Source organism: Tiliqua scincoides, chromosome 4 (genome assembly GCF_035046505.1).
Source record: "Tiliqua scincoides isolate rTilSci1 chromosome 4, rTilSci1.hap2, whole genome shotgun sequence".
Lineage (NCBI taxonomy): Eukaryota > Metazoa > Chordata > Lepidosauria > Squamata > Scincidae > Tiliqua > Tiliqua scincoides.
In genome coordinates this window covers 50676113-50688945 of record NC_089824.1, presented here as the reverse complement: position 1 = coordinate 50688945, position 12833 = coordinate 50676113, and the positions used below count along the sequence as shown (strand labels likewise).

At 44.0% G+C, this 12833-nt stretch overlaps 1 pseudogene; it reads right to left on the bottom strand.

The window, feature by feature from the left end:
- Positions 1-4966: 4966 nt before the first annotated feature.
- LOC136650510 (5S ribosomal RNA) lies at positions 4967-5086 on the bottom strand (annotated as a pseudogene).
- Between the last annotated feature and the right edge of the window lie 7747 nt (positions 5087-12833).

The following is a 12833-nucleotide window of genomic DNA, read 5'->3' as shown; positions in this document are numbered from 1 at the left end:
TAAAGTCCAGAAACACCTGCACTCTGATTCAGAGACTTCATATGAATGAAACTCCTCTAAGGGTTGCTCCGTCCACTTCAATTGAGGCAGCAGATCCAGATGTATGAGCAGATTTGCTTTATCATCGAAATAAATGGAACCTGCGCAAGAAAGAAAACATGTTTTAAGTGTACAGCCTTCTCTGGATTGGGGAAGGAGCTATAAATTGCCTTTTAAAGAATATGGCCATGTAGTGTATGTGTGTGTGTATAAAATCTGTATTGTAGTGAGGTGTAGAGGATAGCATATATTACTTGAACCAGGAAAAACTGGGTTACCACACCCTCCAGCATCCTCAGCATACTCACTTGGCATACTGTCTCTCCCAACATATCATTTTGTACATATGTATTTGATATAACAAAGCAAACATGAAAAGAATGAAAACACATGTCTCTTTGCTGAATGCATTTAATTGTTTGGACAAAACAAACTCAGTTAACTCATTTTTTAATGGCAGAGATCTTAAACATTTAAGTTTTCCTTTGTTTTGTTTTTTTATTCAGTTTCACCTATTTACAGTAGTACTTGTAAAGCATTGTAGTGCAACTAAAACAACATTAACGGCCCACAAGAGGTTAACAGATAGTTTCTGTTTTCCCACCCATCTGGGACTGGGCTATAGCCTGCTTATTCTCCAAAAGTAATCATGGATTTTTGAATCTGTGCCTTTTGTTTATTTTTTTATTTTATGTAACTGGACTTGGTTTTGCACTTCTTTCTTATTTGACGTATGAATGAGCTATGTTGTTTTTCTGTGGAATTTCAAATAAAAGGAAACTGTTAAATTGGTGCATGTTCACTTTCACTAGATTTAACTGACACAGCCACCTAAAAGTTCAGACCACTGCCTAAAACTACAGGGCACAATACACCAAATGTTGATTATGACTAACAACTCAGCCCTGATTGAAGGCCATGTAATGGGCCATCATTGGCTGATGACCCTTTCCATTTGTTTTAATAGAATGGACAAAGCATGTATACACATGATGCTGGGTGCCTGCCAGGAGAGCACAACCCAGGCTAGTAATGTGTTTTTAAAGTAGGATGGATGAAAGGAGGTCTCAGGTCTCAAGGAAGGCCATGCCTTTAATTTTCAGAACTCTCTCTCACACACACACAGAGGCATGAGAAGCCTTGCCTTTCTCTCTCAGAAAATAAGAAGGGTCTCCAACCCTAGCTATCCTCACCAAATCTATGGCTAGGGATGAATAATCAAGGGCCTTGAAATAACAAAAGAAGTTTCCTTGATGAGTTCACTCCACAAAAGACCCCATAGGACTCTATGAGAAGCAAAAGAATGAAGGGCTGGGTCACCAAATCCCAGATGCCGTTTGATCTTCTGTCTACCTTTGTACTGCAGTGTTTGTTCTTTAATCCACTGTTGCTGTGTGAAGCACCCCCATTCTAGTACAAGAACTACTGTACCAATCTAGCATCCAGGACTGGTAATGGACAACTCTCAATTTCCTTTCCAATCTTCACCCCTTCTCCAAGTGCAGAAGTCTCTAAACTTTACGGCCAGGGGGACACATCAAATATCTGGCACAGTGTCAAGGACCAGAAAAAAAATTTCAATATAAAATTTAAATACATTAGAGATGAAACTTAGATGAATGAATGAATGAATGAATGGCCTGAAATGTCCATTTCTCCAAACCAGAAATAAAGCCCCCACTTAAATGGACTGCCATTCTCCCACCTCCCACACAGCTTACTTAAATATACAGGAGTAAATATCTCAGAACCAGCCCATCACAGGGAACACCCAAAGCATGTTCTGAGAGCCAGGGAGGCCTCCCTGACCCCAAGAAGGCTTTCTAAAGCCTTCAGAGGACACAAAAAGTTACTTAACAATATTTTAGGAAAACCAGGAAGTGATGTTTTTAGGCCCTCAGAACACCCTCTGGACACCCTCAGTTGGATTGGAGCACAACTCTGGTCATGTTCGGTCAAGTGGCCCAGTCTTTCAAGGGACCAGAGACAGGCCACATCTGGCCCCCGGGTCATGGTTTGGAGGCCTCTGTCCCAGTGCTACCAGAAGTTGCTGTGCCTGCATGGGCTGGCCAGCTACCCTTTGTGGACTACCTTGCAACACACTCAATTCCTGGGAAAGCAGTTTCAGCTTCTTTACCCTGCTTTCCTCTTTGAACAGCTACAGCCTAACCCAGTGGTTCTCGAACTTTTCCGGCCCGCAGCTCCCCTGATTATTGTGGCCATAGGCCACGGCTCCCCATTACAACACCTCACCTCAGTTACCCCCAAAATGGGGGTGAAGCTGTTATAAATAAACACTAGAAACAAAAAAAAACAGCTGCCAGCACTCTGAGGCTGCAAGCCTAACCACACTTACCTGAGAGTAAGCCCCATTGAACAAAATAGGACTTACTTCTGAGTAGAGCTGGTTAGGATTGTGCCCTGAGTTTGTTAGCAGCACACCTGGAGGGTTTTGGAAAGGGAGGGGGGAAGTGATGAATTTGCTGGGGGAGGGGAAGACTTTTTTGTGTGTGTATCTGCTAATTGCAAACTGAGGCAAACTGAGACCCAGAGACTGTTTGGCTGCAATCCTAACCTCACTCTCCTGAGAATACGTCCCATTGAACACAATAGGACTTACTTCTGAGTAGACCTAGCTAGGATTGTGCCTTTTGTCTTATAATAGTAGCCAACATGGGAAGTCCCGTCCCCCCCAAAAAAGGAGGCAGGAGGAAAAAGGGATGGCTGAAAAGGAATGGGTGTTTTTATTTTTTAATCAATTTTTGGAGACAAAGCCATCAAGAGTGGCTTTTTTTTCTTTTTTGAAAGGGGAGGAAAAAGATAAAGGTGAGGATCCTTGGTTAAGCTGACACAGACCCCAAGCCTATGTAGGTCTCCTCAGCAGTATGTCCTATTTGAGTCAATGGGGCTTACTCCCAGGAAAGTGTGGCTAGGATTGCAGCCACACCCAGCAAGATTACAACTCACCCCCAAAGTAGATGGGGTCCTGCTCACACACATACACCCCAACATGCAGGTGCCACCCCTGTTCCGCCCAGGCAAGACAGAGGAATGCAGGCTGGGGCATTTGGACCCTCCCCCCCCTAAGAGAAGGCTAGACTCCCTCCTTCCCAAAGCGCTGCGCTGCCTGTACTTACTCTTCCCTCCCAGTTTGAAGCCTGCCAGGAGCATGCCCTGTGCTGATGAAATGCAGCACCTCCACCTCTGCCCAGCCAGTCTTCTCTCCCACCCTGTTTCACATGCCCTCCCCACCTCACACTGCCCCGTCCACCTCACAGCAGCAGAAAAGCAGCAAGTAGGGAGGCAGTGCATGCAGCTGAGCTGAGCAGCAGTGGCCACCTCTCTCCCCCAGATGCCCTGGAGGTTAGCCACACCTCACTAGGGAAGCCCAAGGCACAGATTGAATACCTCAGGCCTAGCCCCTGGGCTTGCCTCAAAGCCCTTTCTGCATTTTATACCCTACTTTTGAACAGGAAGATCACTTGATCTCCGCATTCTAGCCCTGCAACAGAGTACCCATGAATCACCAAAAATTGATGCTGGGTAACCTTGGTCTTCGGCACAGCCCCTCTATCAACCCATAGAGTTGCCTCTATCTTTCCTTGTGTATAGTCAAATCAATACTTAGGATGTCTATACTTCCTCCTATGTTCACATGCTGTGAGTGTTGTGCTTGTGCATGTGTTATATTAGTTTATTTTTAAATTGTTTCGGATGGGCCAAGATCAGTCCCAGGCCTCCTTTTTAGGCAGATTCCCTTAACCGTCACTACAGTTATTCGAACAGCGAGGCTGCCTGGTTAGCTAAAGGGATCCCCTTCAAGCAGCTGCTGTGCCAGTTAAGAGGGATCATTTGGTGAGGAACTAGTTCTCCCACCACAAGGAAGGGATTTCACAGCCTGCTGAACGGCTCACTCCTTGCCTGTAGATCTTCATGCACAGAGAACTGTCATTCAGCCATAGCCTTTTGCAGCGGACAGAACCTTGAGAAACTCTCTTGCTTCTTTCCCCCTTTCTCCTTCTCTGCTTCCCACTTCATGCTACTACCCCTGGTTCCTCAGCCCCAGTTTCCCCTGGTTAACCTCCCTGCTTTCCCTACATCCTCCCTACCTTTCTCCCCTCCTTACTTGTACCATTACATACCCCTATTCCATTTTAAGGAGTTCTTCCTCTTCTACCAGATAATAACTGCTTACATTTACAGGCCCAGGTGTATGAATGGCTATGAAACCTTGTATTGTTTTTATTTTGATTCCCCTTCCCACATCTGTAAAATTATCTCCAAAATAAAAGTTGGTTGTGCCTTCTTCCTTGCTTCCTTTTTCCTTCCCTGCCAAATCACTGAGATGTGTCCTTGGCCACTGCACCGGTCCCACCGCACACAAACCAGATTTCCCTTGCGCGCATGTGAACATGTGGTCTGAAAACCACTCTCAGTAACTGTATGCTATGAACTTACTCTCCAGTAAATGGATAGAGGTTTGTAGTCTCTGCAAACCTGTGATGGAGGTTGATGAAATCTTGCCAGCGGTTGTCTTAAAAGCAACATGGAAGAAAAATCTTCTAGAGAGAAATTAAATTGCTTGTTGATGAAAAGGTTGACAATTAAATCTAGTTCTCCTCCTCTGTCTGGAAACATCCCTAAGGATTAGGAGGAGGTACCAGAATAGGGCAAGCTCATCCATGAGCCAACTGAAGCATTGCCTCAGGTAGCAGATTGCTGGGGAGGCACACATCCCTGTCTACATGCCTCCATGGCCCCTTGTTTTCTTTCCACTCCTTGAATTGGGAAAGGAAGAGAGGATAAAGAGGAAGGCAAACAATGGAGGTGAGGGGAGTGCTGAAGTAGAACACTGGGGAGTAGAAGGAGCAGGTGCCAGCACATTGGGTATGGTTGGCAGCCTTCAGTCTCGAAAGACTATGGTATAAGCCGACAGCACCCGGTATTCCCAGGCGGTCTCCCATCCAAGTACTAACCAGGCCTGACCCTGCTTAGCTTCCAAGATCAGACGAGATCGGGCATGTGCAGGGTAACAGTTGCTGCCATGTTGGGTAAAGGGGGCAGCATTTGGCATGCTGCCTCAGGCGTTATGGGGTCTTGGGCCAAACCTGGCCAGAATTACACGGAATTCATAGCCCTTCTGCATCAGACAAACTCAATTAGGCACAGCAGAAATTAGGAATGGCTACTTATGGTAGTCACTTATTGTGTAAGAATGACTCTTATGGTGCACACATCATAAGGATTCCTGAGCCCTGTGGCATCAGCCAATCTAGATTTCTCCTATTTTTTCATGGGTTTAGATTACTTGTGGGTAAGCAGCAGTAGTGCAGCAGGTTCCCCCTTGGTCTTTTACTAGCCTAGGATGCGAGTAAATTGGCCCCAAAGCAACACTTAGCTTATAGTCTCATTCAAAGACCCTCACCTCATTCAGGTCTCATTCAGTTTGCTTGCAAAACAAACTTCCAACTTGCGCCATTAGGTGGCACAACTACACTTGCAAAAATAAGTTTTGGCAATACCAGGTGCAGGCCAGTGTGTGGCAGTGTGCAATACAGAGCTGTATGGTAAACACCTGTGAAAGTTTGGTAACTGTATGAGCTGTATGGTAAACAACTAAACTGACACTGTGTTAGGTTTCTGGATATCTCCCTTAATAAATAAAATTAAAAGCACTGTTGCAAAGCGAATAACAAGAGTAAGCAAGCAAGTAATGCATTAGCTTCTACCTCTGACCTCTCAGTAGAAATATCTATCCTGGTTGAAACAGATAGAAATATTTGTCTAAATTGGAGGGGGGGGGTGAGTTAAAGGGCATATGTATAGCTGCAAATACCTGTATAAATACCTGTATATATTCTCTCTCTCTCTCTCTCTCTCTCTCTCTCTCTCTCTCACACACACACACACACACACACACACACACACCCTTTCCTAGATTTGGTGAGGCCTGGATTCTTAAGCATTGGTATCCCTGCATAAGGAGTACAGTGGGGTTGTCTGATAAGCAAAAAATGCAGTGCCTGCTTGGGGCTTACTGAGGGGGCTTTGTGTGGGTGGGCTATTTTTTTCCACACATTTGTTTCTCTTTGTTGTGCTTGCTCATCACTTCTCAGGACTGAGCTTCTGTTTTTGAGGACTGGATTTTCCCAGCTCACAAAGGCATATTATTTCATGACTGGGGAAAGCATTACTTCTCTCCTAGTGCATTTATGGCGATTGCAATAGTTGTCTGGAACGTGGCTGCACAAGTGACAAATTCCAGAAAAGTAACTGGGTTATTCTATGGCAGCAAAATACAGCAGGTTCTTGGCACCGTAAAGTCTAACAAATGTGTTGTGGCATAAAGTTTTGAGGGCAAGAGCCTCCTATAAAATCGGATCGAATGTTAATGTCAGTATATTTGTGTATGTGTGAATGCATGACACAAAGGATGATGTTGTATCAGACAGGGGGGTTGAAGGGCGCAATGAAGAGATGCCCACAGCTTCCCTCCAGTTCGCCATCCAAACAGCCAGCTCCTTTGCTTCACTCCACACTGCAGGAAAAAAAGTTTCCTTTAAACAAAGTAAGTAACGTGGAGCACACTGTGTGTGCTCCCAGTGTGTTCCTGCTTTATTAATGGGGGGCCTTCATGGAGGAAGGAGCAGGTAGGAGACCAGCTTGCCGTGCTTTGGCCCCTTTACCTCTCTCCTTCCTCCACATAGGCCATTTAAACAGGAAGGGAAGAACATGCACACAAAATCATCTCCTACTTTGTTTAAAGTGCCTATGCAGAGGAGGGAGTGGGGTAAGGGGATTTTAGAGGGGCACAACAAGGGGGGCAGCAGGAGGATGGCACAGTCGGATGGCACAGCTTCAGGCAGCCCAATATCTGCAGAGTGTACTTACACTCACACAAACATACACACAAGACTGGGGGAGAGATGTTAATACAAAATAAGGCCTGGCAATGCAAGATCTGAGAGTGTCCTGTTATTAACGCGCAGCACTGATGCAAACAAGAGCCACTCAATTGGGGAACAGATCCGGTCAGAGTGTGGCCTGCTAGTAGAACTGTGGCCAAAGAACTCGTTCGCAGAGAAGCTGAGTTACACAAAGTGTCTATGTGCTGCAAAATAAACAAGAGAATTAACTGGTTGTAGCCGCTCAGGCAGGGAGACATAACACAGCAACAAAACAGAATAAGAAACTAGCCACCAAATGATGGATTTTGGGAGAATGAAAGACACAAGTTGGTTGGTTGGTTGCAGCCATTTAAAGAGTCAGCAAGGGGAGAGACTTTGAGAGACACTGAGCTGGAGCAGCTGTACACATGGTCCCCAACAGCAGATATACTTGAAGACTCACACTCCTCTGCAGACTCCTGCCTTCATGTGGTGCATATATACGCTATCTGCTGCCAGCAGTGCACATGTGAAGATGGGTTCCAAGCTCTGTAGGTGACTATGAAAGCAAGGCTGCAATTTTCAGATTGCCAGTTAAGTCTATCACAGCCCTTTGAGAGTCAGGCAGGATATGATCACACAGGTGTGCATGACTGATCATTCAGAAAGTCACAGTGGTGACTTTCTCTGCCCTGATAACCCACCACCTGAGACAACCACTTCACCGTGCCTCATGGAAGGACCTTGTCTAAATGGCTTGGGACCTGGATACTTTAAGGACTGCCTCCTGCCATGTGAACCTGCTCACATGCTGCAGTCATCAGTGGAGGCCCTGCTCCAAAGGACACTAGACACATCCTTTTCAGAGGTGGCACCTAGTTTGCACCTCTGAAGTTCAGATAGCCCTTTGCTGGAGATCTGTAAGAGGTTTATTAAGAACTACCTCCTTTGTTGAGCTTTTCATTTGTTGGTCTGCTATCCATTTTTTCCCTCACTGGTCTCAGTTATTGCTGTTCTCTGCTTTTGGATTTTTCCATTTAATTGTTGTTTTTCTAAATTATTATTTGTATATTGGAAGCTGCCTTGATGATCCCTTTTCTGGAATCAAAAGGCAGCAATAAATATTTCAAGTTAACTAATTTAGGGTGCAATCCTAACCAACTTTCCAGCACTGGCATAGCTGTGCCAGTGGGGCATGTGCTGCATCCTGCAGTTGAGGGGCAGTCATGGAGGTATCCTCAAGGTAGGGCAATGTTTGTTCCCTTACCTCAGAGTTGCATTGCCCTTATGTCAGTGCTGGAAAATTGGTTAGGATTGTGGCCTTAATTAGACAGGTTTGTGGGCCAAGATACTGTTGGAATGTGCTTTGACTGATCATTCAAAAAGCCTTTGAGTGCCCCTGGTCTGAGTCTCACAAAGACAGAACCAGGCCTGCTAAGATTATGCAGGAGTCTGCTAATAAGACTATCAAGCTATCTGATTTGACAGTCCAAACATGCTATCCCACAAAACTATTATACTAGCAAGTCTAGCAACACCATGTCAACCTGGACGTTTCAGAAGCCTGACTGTCTCACCTTCATATTTCTTCAGAAAAGGAAAGCCACTTTATATAATAGTCCTACAGCAATGAATAGAGAAATCAGGCTGACTGCCAGAAAACTTAATCTATCCCAGTGGAAAAGTATGAGATTTATATTAAAGAGAGGGAACTGCAAATAGCAAATGAAATTTATAATTACACAGAGGTACTGACTGCCAATCTAATTCAATTTATGATCTGTTAATCTTCTTTGGCTGGCAACTTAGCAACAGACTTACAAATTGAAGCCAGCAAACCAGATTTATTTATTTATTTAGACTTAAATTCAGCCGAGTCTCAGTAAAAGAACCAATTATAACAGGCATTTCACCAAGGTGAGGACTAACTCATGCATTCCCCCCCCCCCCATATTTAAGCACTCTGGGGCATAGGAGCAATGAACGAGCTCATGCAGAAACACCACTGAATCTAAAACGTCACAGGAGTATTCATATATACATCCATAGTTATATACATTCATACAACTATATATAGTCGTCTGCTGCAAGAGAGAGTAAATGGACAATGAGGAAAGGACAAACAGCGTGTGTGCATGTACAGCATATGCCAAACAAACATTTTAAATGTCAGGGGACATACACAAACCTGACATTTGCTCCCATGTGCAAATCACAAGTAGTCTCTACATATTAGAAAAATTATGTGAATTGGGCCAAAAACATTGGTCTAAGGACACTCCATGTGTTCAGAACCGAACTATGGTTTGAACTCATGTCAATGCTATAGCATACAGGTCATACTGGCAGGTGCTTGTTATGAATAGAATTAGGTTTGATAACTAATATTTTAATCACTAAGAAACCTGTGGCGAGAACAGCACTGCACGAAGTGGATTTGCTAGGGGCAGGGGATCCACCTCTGTCCACCCGCTCACCTTCTTTGCTCTTCCTATTCATGCTCCCTGAATTATTAATGTAATTAATATTATAATTATATAATTATTATACGTCTAATAATAATATAATTATTAGACACTAATAATATAATTATATAATTATTAGACACTTGGCCAACAGTCTGAGGCTAAGAGGCAAAGAAGGAAGGCCCATAGCCAGGGAGACAGACCAGGGACAGACTGCACTTGCTCCCAGTGTGGAAGGGATTGTCACTCCCGGATTGGCCTTTTCAGCCACACTAGACGCTGTGCCAGAACCACCTTTCAGAGCGCGATACCATAGTCTTTCGAGACTGAAGGTTGCCAATACAATATTATACGTATATAATTATATAGAGTGAAAGGGGGGATAAAGTGAAAGAAGAAGGGAAAGAGAGGAAAGTGGTGAGCTAGGGTGTCAGAGATTTCCTCTTTTACTCCATTTCAGTCTTCCTTTTCAAGTCAAGGGAGCAAGAGGAGGATAAGCAGGTGAGGGCAGCATTTGGTACACTGCCTCAGGTGCTTGGTGGTCTTGCACTACCCCTGATTGCAAAGGTCTAAAGTAGCAAAATTCCTTGCTGTGTAGCCATCACATGAGATTGTGCAAAGGACCTGTGAGGGACCAGAAATCAGTTGAAACAATGCAGCCCCAAGCCCCACAACCCTCCAGCACAATAGGCTACATCTCAGACATCAGTTTCTAGATAGTCTCTGAAGTGATTATCTTTCCCTTGAATCCACAGATGCAAGTCTTAGCTGTGAAGCCAGTTCCACCTGGTTGACCAGCCAAACAGTCAGTTTTGAAGGTTTCCTTACATTGTTGAAGTGACCAGAATGCCAGTCTTACCCCTATAAGAACAGATTTGGGGGGGGGGGTAACACTCCCCCAGCGCTCATGTTGGTTCAGAAGGTTACTAAAATCACAATAAGCAACCCAAAAATGACTCCTGTGAGATCATGTGACTACCAATAGAATAACACATTACAACAGGTGTGATTATCTGGGAATTAAGGCTGCAATCCTATACTCACTTTCCTGGGAGTAAACCACAGTTAACACAGTGGGACTTACTTCTGAGTAGATATGCATAGGACTGTGCCCTTAAGAAATTGCTCCATCCTACTCTTTCCATTTCTGCTGCTTTATACCTTCCAATTTACATCAATACTCCCTTCTTGTTTCTGCAGATTTTTCATTTTAATTTCAACCTCTCATCTCCACTGATAAACCTTATTTTTTATATTGTCACAAGTTGCGTTGCCTTCTGAAGCTGAGCTGATTGCTTCTCAGAGACTTCGAGTTTTCAAGCCAAATCAGGATTTCAAGAAAAACCACGAAGTATCTGTCAAAGCTGGCTCAGGAAAACCAATAAGAAATATGAAACATTCATCTTGTGGGGGAAGAGAAAAAAAAATCTGTAGTATGATTTTGATGTAATATGATAACATGCAAGCAACAATTGGAATACCTCAAACATGGTGAATAAGTGGTGCATTGTTTAGGCATTTGAAAACATGGAAAGGGAAGAAAATGTGAGGCAGATGTGGCCTTTGAAATGAATGTGATGAGTGGAATCAGGGCTAGTTCCTGGTTTCAAGTGGCTCTCAGCAAACTACCTTCCCTGTGTCTCTTCTTATCTGGAAAGGCCCTGAGGGAATTGCTCTGGTACCACCATACAAAGGCTTTTGGCACAGAAGTGGTGTCAGGGAGCTGCAGTGGTCCCTTCTGAGGGCTCTGGGCCCTTAGCAGCTGTCCAATGATACCATTCCTCAATATCAGCCCTGTATGGGGCCCTTTAGATTTGAACTATGGAATCTCTAGAGCTTACAAATAAACTCAGACCAACAAGACACTTAGGGAAGGGATCCACAAGCATGCTGTATGATGCATCGGCATTCTACATCCTTCTCTAGCTGCTAAGCCAGGGGTGTCAAACATAAGGCCCGGGGCCAGATGTGGCCCGCAGAAGCTTTTTATCTGGTCCTTAGGCTCTCAGCTGCTGAGCTGTGCTGAGGTGTTACTGCTGAAAGGGCAGCCCACATAAAATGGGGCTCTCCCAAATTTTGAAAGATTATCAAGATTTGTGTATTTTCTCTTCTGTCATTTGCAACTAATGAGTTCCTAAGTGAGAAAAAGTGGTGCATATTTTTGGTTATGACCAGTTTAATGACATCACTTCTTGCCTAATGACATCACTTCCGGCCCTCAGAAGGCATCATGAATGCAATTCGGCCCTCTGTATGAAACGGGTTTGACACCCCTGTGCTGAGCAAAGATGGTTTGAGATAGTAAAACTTGTTTTCTTTCAGAGAGGAGAAAGGGGAAAACAGCCAGAAGGGATAAGGAGATCTGAATCTTACCACTGACTTCAGGATGGGTTAGAAAAGAAGAACAGGTTCTTCTCAGCTTTGGCCCCCGGCAACCACAGATTCATTGCTCTCTTTTTTAAACAACAGCCCCCCCCCCCAAGATACTAGAATAGAATTGCAGGTGATCCAAGAGCAAAACTATTCACAGGTATGTTTGAAAGTGGAACCATCTCTTCTTTAACAAAATGCAGCTGTGAGGGATATGCCATTCAGATTGGAACCATAGTGTATACAGCAGGGATTAACCCTTTCTCCCATGTCATTTCCCTGCCAAGCCACTACACACACACACACACACACACACACACACACAGAGCTTATCTGCTTGCAGCAAAGTCCACTGAGTTAGCCTACTGACATAAGCTATTTTCTGGACAGAATCCCAATTGCTATCAATGGAGATGAGCCAGGAAATAAACATACAAACAAATATTAAAAAGACAAACTGCTCTAATTGACGCTGCTATCTCTATTTTTTGGAAGACAAAATGCTATGTGACTATGGAGTGATCATGATTCAACAGTCCAAACAACAATGCGTGTGTATAATGAAAATGTGTACAAGTGAATTTGTACAGAATGACCTCCTGAATGTCTTGCCCCACAATGTCTTGTCCCTCCTGAATATCTTGCCCCACTTATACCCCCTTTCTAAGGGGCCAGGCTTTAAATAGAGTTTGAGAAATGCTCTTTGTCTCCAAGACTCTTTCTAAAGGACCTCAGTAACAACAATAATAAATGGGGGAGGATGCATCCTTTTAAGGAAATCTCTTTGCTTGAAAGCCATTTTTGAAATGGAGGTGTTTTTTACTCATTTTGCCAAGAAGCTACTTTTCCAGTTTTGCATTGGCTCTGATGAAGAACCAAGTTCTTGCAGAATAATTTGGTTCCTTTCTGAGGTTTTTCAAGGAGACCTTGGGAGACATGCTCATCTTTAGCACCACCTTGGATTTATTCAGATTCTTCCATGTATGTACTGTATATTCTGTGTCAGAATGCACGTACACACATTCTTATGATAGAGATGCAACCTAAAGGCTTCACAAGGTGGTATTGATAC